The sequence below is a fragment of the Lactuca virosa genome, chromosome 5, assembly GCF_052849685.1.
Source record: "Lactuca virosa cultivar CGN04683 chromosome 5, Lactuca_virosa_CGN04683_v6, whole genome shotgun sequence".
In the NCBI taxonomy this organism is placed as follows: domain Eukaryota; kingdom Viridiplantae; phylum Streptophyta; class Magnoliopsida; order Asterales; family Asteraceae; genus Lactuca; species Lactuca virosa.
In genome coordinates this window covers 396,530,647-396,542,690 of record NC_136430.1, presented here as the reverse complement: position 1 = coordinate 396,542,690, position 12,044 = coordinate 396,530,647, and the positions used below count along the sequence as shown (strand labels likewise).

Below are 12,044 nucleotides of genomic sequence, written 5' to 3'. Positions count from 1 at the left end.
TTTTCAACACCAAAACACAAATTTTCTCCAATTGGTGCGTCTAAGCCATATCTAGGCTAAAAAAAAAAAAGATTTGACGATTTTTTTTTTTTGGTTTTTTTGTATGACTATTGATGAACACAATCAGCAGTTATATGCACTGCTGATAAGCACAATCAGCAGTCACGTGAACTGTTGATTGCTCATCAACAGTCCATCTGGCTGCTAATTATGCACATCCGCAATCCATATAACTGTTGATTGTTCTCATCAGCAGTCCATATGACTGCTGATTGTGCAAACATGCAAATTTCGAAAAATAAAAATTGTCAAATCTTTTTTTTTGAGCTTAGATATGGCTTAGACGCACCATTGGAGAAGATTGACGTTTTTGGTTTTAAAAATGATAAGTTGATTATGAGTTCGCAAGTTTTTTTTTTAATTCTCACAATAACTCAGCCATATATATATATATATATATATATATATATATATATATATATATATATATATATATATATATATATATATATATATATATATATATATATATATATATATATATATATATGGAAAAGTTCAATAGAGAACCATTATCAATCAAGGAACCAATGAAGTAATTTAAAACGTCGAAATTTAAAGCGATCAACGACAAAAGAAAACGTTGTAGACTTTTACAATGGACGCAAATACACCGGATTATAACAAAATTTACTTCATTTTCTTCGTTTATTTTTTTTAGGCAATGTTTTTTATAGGAAAAAAAAACCCGAATATACTATTGTTCATGATTTTTCGTCCTCTTTCCATAGAGATCTATATTGATATATAAAAAATGGATTTCTTTTTTCATAAAAAACCCAATTCATTTATTTGTTTTTTGAAAATTTAAGGTCTATTTTTTATCGAAAAAGATTTCACTACTAGAAAAACTGCCTTTTACGACGCGCAATGCGTGTCGTAAAACGCTCAGACGACGCGCAAATGCGTGTCAAGAAAGGCCCTGTCATAACGAGAGACGACACGTTTTTGCGCGTCGTCTATTTACGACGCACATTTACGACGCGCGTCTACGACGCGCAATGCGTGTCAAGGAAGGCCCTGTCATAAAGAAGATGACACGCTTTTGCGTGTCGTAAAACGATGCACATTTACGAATACAGGTTAACAGTTTGTTTTCTTTGAGGATAAGCCCATTACTCATGTTCCATGGCTGAATCCTATGTGATAAGCCCTTGGAAAGGTCACTACAAATTCACCAGGGTTGTGTACTAACCTGCAAGCATGAAACATAAGAAATTTTCAGTAGAATGTCCCAAATCTCAACAAAATACCACCATATGTTTTACACAATTACTTTGAGATTTTCTAAAGGAAGTTTAGAATGTGAAATTCAATTTTGAACAAAGAAATAACACACCTGCAACATGGAACGCCAGATGCAACAACAGGTTCAAGTGATAGAAGGGTAGTCTTTTCGCCCAAGAGTGTTAGAGAAGCTGTTAAACAAAAATGGCAGGAGCTTTATGAAATTTTCAGATTTGTAAATTCTAATTTCTAATTCTAATATTCCAATTTCAAGAAGAGCTGAATCCAAGAGATTGAGAGAACGGGAGAACATGAGAAGAACATACCTGATTTCCGGTGACAGCTGCTGCGGTGGTGAATGGCGAGACCAACGGGCAGCGACTGAGCAAGGTAAGGAGGTAGCGACTAGCGACGATGGGGGAGGAACTGGGTAACAACGTAAGATACAAATCGATTTTGACTTCTTCTCGCTAGGTTTGGAAATCGGACTGAAATCGGGAGGGGCCACAACCCAATTTCTACACTAACAGGCCTATAATTAAAAACTTTGAAGATATATTTGCTATTTCTAACCCAAATATCAGGGGGGGCCAAAGCCCCTCCTGTCCTATACATAATCCGCCCATGCTATGACCATTAGCAATCATATGGATCGCATCTGATTAGTAATTAGCGAATAATATCTGTAATTGAAGCTTTATTTGATTATAGAGGCAAATTGGAAGTTTCACGTGATAGGAAACCAGATTAAAAAAGCAATCGAGAATTCAACACATACAGGACCAAGAACAGTACCTATTGAATTTATGAGGCGACCTACTCCTTGCTGAAGCACAACCGATCCATTCAAGTACACCTTAATGAACGATTTGATTTTTAAGAGACAAACCGATTGGAGTGGAATCAGAAATTGGGGAGTGGATACTGTTCTAAGGTCTTTATTTTAGGAACGAACAAGGAGGTGATGGTGCAAATCGATGACCACCAATCAAAGCCTTCGTAGAGCTCGATTGGAGTGGAATCAGAGATTGGGGAGTGGAAGAAGAGAGGATCAGAGAAGTTCGAAGTGTGAATTGAGTTTTTAGGGTTCAATTTCAAGTCAATTAGTAAAGAGTCCAAAACGATTACACCTCCCTGTACCTCACCCAATAATCGAAACCATAGAAATTCTTAGAATTCTGTATGAACAAGCGACGAAGATGCGAACTTGTGGGAAGTGAAGCGGTGGAGGTTTGAGAATCGAGAGAGAAGAAAGAAAGAAAGGGGGTTTTCGGCGGGGATGAGTTAGGGTTTTCAGCGGGTGGAAACAAAGCGGGCTTTTTAAATTTTGGATTTCATTTCCCCCTTGGATGAAACGCGTGTTTCGTTAAAATTTATAAAGCGACATAGTTAGACGACACACATTTTATTTAAGGTTCCCTCCATGTTTTTTTTATTAGACACTAATTTTAGGGCACGCAAAAATGCGTGTCCCCTATGCTTCATATTTTGGAAATCTGACATCAATTTTTAGGGCACGCACATATGCGTGTCCTCTATTAGCGTGTGTCATTGATTGCACGTCGTAAAAAGCTGTTTTTCTAGTAGTGTTTAATTAATATATCAAAATTCAAATATTTTGGTACTCTTTAAACATAGATTCATATAAAAAATAAACGAATTTTCAGTTAAAATTCATATTGTAAATCTGCTCAGATTCACATTGCGAATCTACTCAAATTCACATTGCGAATCTGCTCAGATTCACAGTATGAATAATAGTAAGTCAGATTCACATTGTGAATTCTGAAAACTAAATTATATACAGTTCAGATTCACAATGTGAATAAATCCATTTGGTTATTTTACAAAACTAATTTAGTAATCAAAACGTAAAATATTATAAAATTACATGAAAATATATTTTGATTAATATGTAAATTTCATTAAATTAATTTGTGAATGATCACAGAGCTGAAATAGCAAGTCAGATTCACATTGTGAATGTTAAATTTGAAAAATTACAATTCAGTTTCACAGTGTGAATCTGAACTAAACAATGTTTTTTTAGTCGTTGTCGATGTTAATTAATAGAGGAATAAAATTGAGATTTTTGGTATAATTGGTTTTTTGGATAAAAATAAACTTAAATATTGAAAAAAAAAACAACAACAAAACGAAGTGGGTTTTTTTTTTAATTTTTTTATATATCAACATAGATCTATGGAAATAGGTCGAAAAATCGTTAATAACAGTATATTCGGGTTTTTTTCGATAAAAAACATGACTTTAAAAAAATTTAAAGGAAAAAAGAGGTGGGTTTTTTGGTAAAGAGGTGAGTTTTTCTGTATAATCCAGTGTATGTGCGTCCAATATAGAAGTGTACATCCATTCCCTTGGCTGTTGATCATTATGATTTCCGAAGCTCACGAGTGGTTCCTTGGTTACTTGTTAATAATGATTCATTAATGTATCATATATATATATATATATATATATATATATATATATATATATATATATATAAGCTTAGGTTATTGTTTTATAACTAATTATTGTGTGGATGTATGAATGATTGTGGACCAATCATTTTAGTTATTTTAAGAAATTCATTTATCCATATTATTAAATTAAAATAAATCAAATAATACAGTTTAATTAAAAGAATGGTAAAATTGTACATTTTCATTACTATCAAATTAGGAAACACAAATTTAAAAAAGTAATTTTTGGATTTTAAGGGATTTTTTATTGTTTCAATTTTGAATTCTGATTTTTTTTAATTAACTCAATTTTAATTCTGTCAGAATGCATATTCTGGCACAATACAACTTCTAACATAAATTGATATTCTGACAGAATACATATTCTTATTGAATGAACATAATGAAGAATATCAAAATTTTGAACCATGAGTTTTGAAGAATAAGAACTCTTAAATAATAATAATCTATTATTAACAATATTCAAGAAACTAATGTCCAAAAATAAACGAATAAAACAAAATTATAGTCACATTCTATAAAAATATAATGTCATTCTTGGAATATTTATCACATTCTACAAGTATACAATGTTTATAGGAAGTCATTCTGAAAGAATCTTCATTCCTTAAGAATAAAATATTTAATATAAGTCATTCTAGAAAGAATCTTCATTCCATAAAAATACAATGTTATTCTTGAAAGAATCTTCATTCTCATTATTGGTGTGGTCAATCTCAATTGTCATGAAATTATCTCTTAATTTCAACCTATCAATATTGTTCCAATTAACCTTGCTACATTCTGAGTGGTCGTGAAACAAAACACATACATATAATGAAGTTCACGAATGCAAATACATACAAGTCTCAACAAATAAGATGTAGAAATATTGGACCTTCTATGAAAAAATTAACATAAGAAAGAACAAAAAAAGTAATTTTTCTTGTTAACAGTAGTTGAGGTAACATCAAGATTTCTACAACAAAACTTTTTCTAGCACTATGCCATGAAAAAAACAATTGTTATTAAAAAATGGCAGAATTTTGTATAAAAAACTTAACATATATAACAATTTGTATTAAAATTTCACTTGTAACAAGTAAGAATAATAAACCTGATATTAATGGGGTAGGAACAATCTGAATAAACACAAGGTAATGAGTGTGTTCTGTGATCCAAATGCTGACATGTAATGGGGGGGGGGGTCCTCCTTAGAATGAAGAAAAGATTTAAACACATGCTTCATTTATCTAGAAGATTGTGTTTATAAACCCTATATGTTGTCATTTTCAGAGAGCTTTGATCTTTTACTGCAATATAACCTTAGAATTAGATTTAACCTCCGTCCTTATGCTTCTTATTATGTTATCATGAAAATATATTAAAAACAAAGATGAAGGAATGATAAGGTTCGCTTACACCATCTCTGTTATCAGAAGAACATTGAACTGGATACCTTATCGTGAAGCTTGGGTAACTGGGTGAAACCACCTGCATTACCACCACTTTGACTAGACGCAGTGTCTGACATGTCATCAAACTTCACAAACTGTGCCACCTGTCCTGCTGCTAAGTGGGCATAGCGGATCGGAGCAACTGGACACTCAATCAATTAAACATCATCAAATTCTTAATATTTAGGACTAATCAGTAAACACATGCATCGAAACAAATGTCTTTTTTTAGCATATTACCTGCAGAGATAGCACTTGTGTTCCTTTGGTAACTGCAACACCCAAAATCCCCAAATCAATCACTAATTTTGCCCTTATATTTAAAAAAAGTAATTTTTCATCAACTTAGACATAGGATAGCGAATGAACAAGCTCTTGTAACTCATCAGCAGAAAACTCAATCTGATCTAGAAGCACATGGTAATGTGTGGGTCGTGTAGTCCCCTAAAATCCAAAACATAATCGATTCAAAACTTTTTTTTACTGAAAATAATTTCTACAAAATGCGTTAAAGTTCACGATACTCACAATTTTTCCATTTTGAGCGCATAAATAGAAGTCGTTGTTCTTTGGATGACAGACTTTATTATCAACGATTGTCCCTGTAACAGAAGAACACAAAAAAGATTTGATTTTTTTGTTCTTCTAAATCATAATTTATAAGAATCGGCTGAATCGGCAACCTGGTGGGACATTGGCTTCTGAATTGGCTTGGAAGAACTTGGTGTGATGTCGCTTTTGTGCCACAATCACCAAAAACTTCGGATCCTATTGTTCATCCAAGAACTTACACGCTTCAATGATTTGATTAGGCTCGATGTTGAGTACTTGATTAAATTGCGATTCGCTTATACCATCTCTGAATATAATTATGTTCTTCGGTTTCAATTTTGGAGTTGTGGACGATGGTTTTTAGAGAAAGAGGCGGAATGGATGATGGCTGATGAAGATGATACTTATGGTGATATTATTTGATGAAGAAGACAATAATGCTCTTTGTGGGGAGAATGACGATGACGGTGGTGTTCATAGCAGATACGGTGGCAGCAAGGAGTTCCAATGGCAGCAGTAACATTGATCCATCACACCAGGCAGCGGTGGAGGATCGCTGATTTGTTTGGTCGGCTACTAAAGAAGGTGAAAGCCTTTTGGGGCTTGGATTTTAGACGACGCTTTCTTATAGTGGCTTAGGGTTTGAAATCATTAAACAAAATTATCGAATTAAAGGATTAATGATTTAATTAATTAATTACCAAAATTAAATACTAGCTAAGATTACAATTATACCCTTATCCATGTTTTTAAATTGATTGGTCCATATTAATCCTTACATCCACACAATAACTAGTTAGAATAGATGAATCTAGCGCTCTCTCTCTCTCTCTCTCTCTCTATATATATATATATATATATATATATATATATATATATATATATATATATATATATATATATATGGAAAATCTTGGAAAAAACCAATGTATTTTTATGGAATGCTTAAAAAAACCATTATATTATTTTTTAGTATACTAAAACCCTTATATTTTTTGAAATTATTATTTAAGGTTTTCTGACTTCAGAAAAACCTAATTTATTTTAATGAAATGATTAAAAAAAACCATTATATTATTTTTTTAGTGCATTTAAATCCTCTGATTTTTAATTTTTTTTTAATCTAATGAATTGTAACAATAGAAACATTAAGAATCGATTACATAACATTTTTGGCTATCTAGGATTTATCGAGTTCGATGCCTTAAATGATACATTTTAAAAAATATAAGAGTTTTAACGTACAAAAAAATAATATAGTGGTTTTTTTTAAAACTTTGATGAAAATATGTTGGATTTTTATAAGATTATCCCATATATATATATATATATATATATATATATATATATATATATATATATATATATATATATATATATATATATATATTCTAATAAAAGAATAGGTTTAATCTCCTATTGACAAGTGTCATACAATTAGAACTCCTCATTCATGTTATATATCACTTGTCATGCCACTTGTCAACCTATTAATTATCCATTTCAAATTTCAAATTTTAAATTTTAAATTTTCCACTTTAGTTATATTACATTAATAATTGATTTTTCACTTTAAATTTCAAAATTTAAAATTTCTTACTCTAATTATATTAAATTAATAACATTAGATTGAAAAATAAAATAAAATTAATATAGATTATAAGGTGATCACTTTACGTATATATTTAAATCAACGATTATAATTTTAACAATTAAAAAAATATCTCGTAAGTACTAATTTATTTAAAATAATTAATTAATAATTTTGATTTTTTAATATGAAAATTTAATTAAATTTATAACCGTGGTTATATATATATATATATATATATATATATATATATATATATATATATATATATATATATATATATATATATATATATATATATATATATATATATTAAGAGACTAAATTTTATAAGGTGTAATTATAAGAATTTATCACACTTAAAAAGAAGGAAACTCAGCAATCATTTTCCTTTACTTTCATAACTTTCATAGTTTCCTTAAAAATAACACATCATGTGTGGGAACAAAGTCCATTCATCAAGAACTCAATGAAGCGGAAGTGGAAAAAATCATAATATGAGATTGTCATTTTGATTTAATAATTCAAGTAAGTGTTCTACAATTGATTTAGGGTTATTTATGTTTATGCATAAATTGATTTTAGACTATGTCTTAATTTCATTGTCTTGATTAATTATTATTCCATAAACGTAAGTTTTGTTTGATAAATGTTTATCACTTATCACGGAACAAATTTGAAAACAATTGAAAATAGAATCCTACATCCAATGAAAAAAAACGCATTGTATTGTTTGTTTCCATAGAAGCTTGTTCATCACTTATGTGCATGTTTGGATTTATATGATAAATGAAATGATTGAAAACTTTGTACTTTGAAATTGACATGAAGAATAAGAACCGGTGCACTTTTGATGATGATTTAATTAATATTACACGATAGTATTAAGCATTTATTGCATCAATCTATAAGTGCAATCACACAAAGAAAAGGAAATTGAATTTTGTGTTTTTTATAAACTGCGGACTTACCCATTTGGGATTGATGTAAAGTAATTCTGGAACAAAATTGGCTCCAAGCCTCCAACTATTCACTTAATTATTTGTATTTTATTGATTCCTTTGTTTTAAACGATGTTTGAGACTTGTGTTGAAGAATTTAAAAATAAAACCCCCTAGTTGTTTTATTGATTCGCATATATATATATATATATATATATATATATATATATATATATATATATATATATATATATATACTAGGTTACAACCCGTGGAAACCACGGATAAAATCTTTATAAAATTTTACTAAACGAATAAAATATAAGTTTTATTTAGATTTTTATATTGAAATTACATGTTTACTAACTTCAGATAATCATTTGTGTATTGGCTCTAGGCTTGAATTTTGATACGTTCTAATGTTGTATACTTTATATTATCACACTTTGAGCTTCCCTTAGTTTATGTTTGTTTCCAAAACAAAAAACAACACATAAATTATAGAATGAAAAGCAAGTTCATGCTTGATAACTTAGTTTTAACGAAATATATATTAGCAAAAACGAATACATATATAACCCCCACCCTTAATCACCCTAAAAATGTATCAGATTATTGTGCTCTAATAGAGGAATAATTAAAAAGCCATTTTTTCCCAAAACTAATGGATTATATTTTATTAACACAAGAAGTAACACATTTATACCTATATGAAAATTTCCTATTGTATTAAAAACTAATTAAAGACTACCACTCCTTGCCTCATGGCAAACCTCTATTCTTGCCTTTTGATTTTTTTAAAGGATGAGTTTCTTGTCCTCTTTTGGTGAGTTGTTGTACATTTTTTTAACAGAATTAGAAACTAAGATATTTGTCACTAATTCACAGTAGTAGAGAGGATCCCTCTTTAAGATCAAACTACAAAAAATGAATATCATCCATAATCACATCAGACCCCTCTTACATTGGTGTAGAAGCATCCTACATGCACCGACAAACCTGTTAAGTTAAGTAATCAGGCTAAATATTATTTCAAGAAAAAAGTCACATCAATGAGAAAATAAGATATGATCATCATCTCATTATGAAATTTTATAGGGATGAAACTTTCTAACCTTTTTTCTTCTTTTTGTGATGTGATGATATTCTTGCATATGATTATCAACCACAGTGTAACACCTCAGTAGCACTTATTTTGGCAAAAACACTTGTAAAGTATGATATTGTATTACGAAAAAATATAAAGAAAAAAAGTTTCATTCCAATCACACCCACACTCACCTACTTAGATGATTCCTTCTAAATACAAAGATTCAACATAAACCAATTTTGAACGGGAAGCTAGATGGTGGGTCTTCCCTCCCACCTACTTCACATTTTTCAAGATAATCATGAGACAACGTGATTATATGGGAGTTTATTTGCAAATAAACCAAGTTGTGTGCTCAAATCTTGAAAAAAAGACATCCATACCTATAGTAATTTTGACTTGTCCGAGTGATACATAGCATACCCTGCCATTCCATCTGCAATGATGACCTACATGTAAAACTTGCTACATTTGATCGAGCATAAACTCAATAGAACTCTTTTAGATGACATTATAAAGGAAAATTATACCAAACGATGACAATGGGTTTGACATCATCTCATACTGAAGCATGAAACGCAAACATTGATCCTCAATTATAGGAAATCCCAAAACATAATCTCTAAAAACCCAAACCAAAAATAAGACCAAAAGGATGTAAGTTTATGCTTTAACCCCTTTTCCATAACATCGTGATCCTCTTGGAACGTTCATTAGATACCTGTCAGACATCATCAAACAAACAACTACATTAACAAATCAAGACTAAAGACTGTGATCTATGTCATGACCTAAATGGTAAAAAAAAAAGAGGACCCAGTAAAAACAATATGCTACGAACCTGCAGCAATAAAAGGGAAAACTCTAAAAAATAGGTGGTTTGAGTTGAAGTTTTTCGAAAAAAAAGAATAAAACCAAAGAAACGACTTACTTTAAGATCATGAACACGACGAAAAGGCAAAATGAGGAATCAAAATCGTAACAGAAGAAAGATTAATACCTTGATGGTTTGACAATGCCACTAATTGACTGAAGAAATTTTACTTTTCTCTTCTTGGAAGAAACAATCCCAATTGAACCGAGTGCTGTAACGAATTAAACACCATGGACATAAGAATCCACTATTTTCTAGTAGTTTATGATCGATGAAAGTTGGGAGAAATCAAATGAGAATCATACCTCGATTGAATTGAAGGTGATCGATGTCTCGTAAGCACCAGCCTCGGTTAATTAGGGTTTGAATAAAAAGCTCCGAGGAAGACGGAGATGAAGAACTTCCTATCCAGGTGTTCGAGAGATCGAGAGAAAGAGGAAGAAAATATGTGTGTGATTTCTTGCATTTCTGTCTCTGATCATGTGCGATCATGGTTTTGAAAAATGAAAAAGATAAATTGGGATTAGGTTTCTATGAACGGAAAAAATTTGAGTGTAAATAATGGAGTTTGGGTGATTTGATTTTCAATGCTCAAGTATAGTTGGGTGATTTGAGTTTCGATAAATGTGGAATGGATTACCTTAATAATGTTAATTTAGTCGAGATTTTCAGTGAGGAGCACCCTGATTTATCGTTCTTGATTCCTGAATGCCAAGAAGTAACGGGAAAACGGAATGTAGAGTTAAGGAGAGGGCAAATTCGGAAGTTCACTTTGAAATTTTTTGGGTGAATAAGACGCCACATGGCAAAAAAAAGGTTTCTTTTATTAAAGAGGTATATATATATATATATATATATATACGCACATGGCAAAAAAAAGGTTTCTTTTATTAAAGAGGTATATATATATATATATATATATATATATATATATATATATATATATATATATATATATATATATATATATATATATATATATATATATATATATATATATATATATATATATAAAAGGTTTTGTTTCAAAATGATAAAGAAATTTGTTCATGAATTTTCAGCCCACTATTTGTGTTCTCTTTGGAAATATGTACATAAATCGTCATTGAATCACTTAAATTGATAGGCGCAATAATTTCCATAGATATGAAAATAACCATTGTATGATGCAATTACTTATGTTTGATTTATATTAAGGGTTTTTCATAATCTACCAAATGTAGATCTAACATTGTTTCGTGGTTAATGTTTTTGTTATAATAGGGAGTGATCTCACGCTTGTCACAGTTTACATTGACGTCACATATGATTTACCACAAAGCTTCAAAAATTTTGTCATTTAGAGGGTGTGAATTGCCACGCTTGCCATATTAATTTTTTAAAAAAATTTAATTTTAAAAAATGTTGATTATATTTTATAAACTTTATAAAATAAAATTATATTTTTGGGTATAATAATAAACATATATAAAAGAAGTTTATTTGAATTAATAAAGGGTATTAAATATAAAATAAAAAATAACTCAAATGTTAATTTTTATAAAGCTTAAGAGTAAATGTTGTATTTATCACTCTAACTTTAAGGTAGAAAATGTTGTGTTTACGGAGCCACGTAGGCATGGTCGATGAGGGTGCCGAACCTATTCCGCCAAGCCTTAGTAATTTGCTTGTATGACACAGTAATTTTTAGTGCATACAACTGACTATTTGGATTTACGGTTACTGATAATTTACTTTAATTATTGTATTATTTTGATACAATCAAAGGTTTAGTGTGTTAGTCTCGTTGT

The 12,044-nt window shown here is 30.1% G+C and overlaps 2 long non-coding RNA genes across 6 annotated transcripts; both read right to left on the bottom strand.

Moving 5' to 3' along the window:
- Nucleotides 1–5,564: 5,564 nt before the first annotated feature.
- Nucleotides 5,565–6,004, bottom strand: LOC145114951 (uncharacterized). The gene is made up of 3 exons (XR_013711352.1): nucleotides 5,890–6,004; nucleotides 5,735–5,808; nucleotides 5,565–5,650 (listed from the first exon to the last, which is right to left on the bottom strand). It is a non-coding gene; the product is annotated as an uncharacterized LOC145114951 (long non-coding RNA).
- A 2,934-nt stretch (nucleotides 6,005–8,938) lies between these two features.
- On the bottom strand, nucleotides 8,939–11,001 carry LOC145110894 (uncharacterized). 5 transcript variants are annotated; one of them, XR_013710103.1, is made up of 5 exons: nucleotides 10,895–11,001; nucleotides 10,560–10,728; nucleotides 10,381–10,465; nucleotides 9,406–10,101; nucleotides 8,939–9,289 (listed from the first exon to the last, which is right to left on the bottom strand). It is a non-coding gene; the product is annotated as an uncharacterized LOC145110894 (long non-coding RNA). The 5 variants fall into 5 exon arrangements; XR_013710106.1 differs by having other exon boundaries at nucleotides 9,406–9,829; nucleotides 9,911–10,101; nucleotides 10,560–10,975; XR_013710104.1 differs by having other exon boundaries at nucleotides 9,406–9,816; nucleotides 9,911–10,101; nucleotides 10,560–10,975.
- Nucleotides 11,002–12,044: the final 1,043 nt, after the last annotated feature.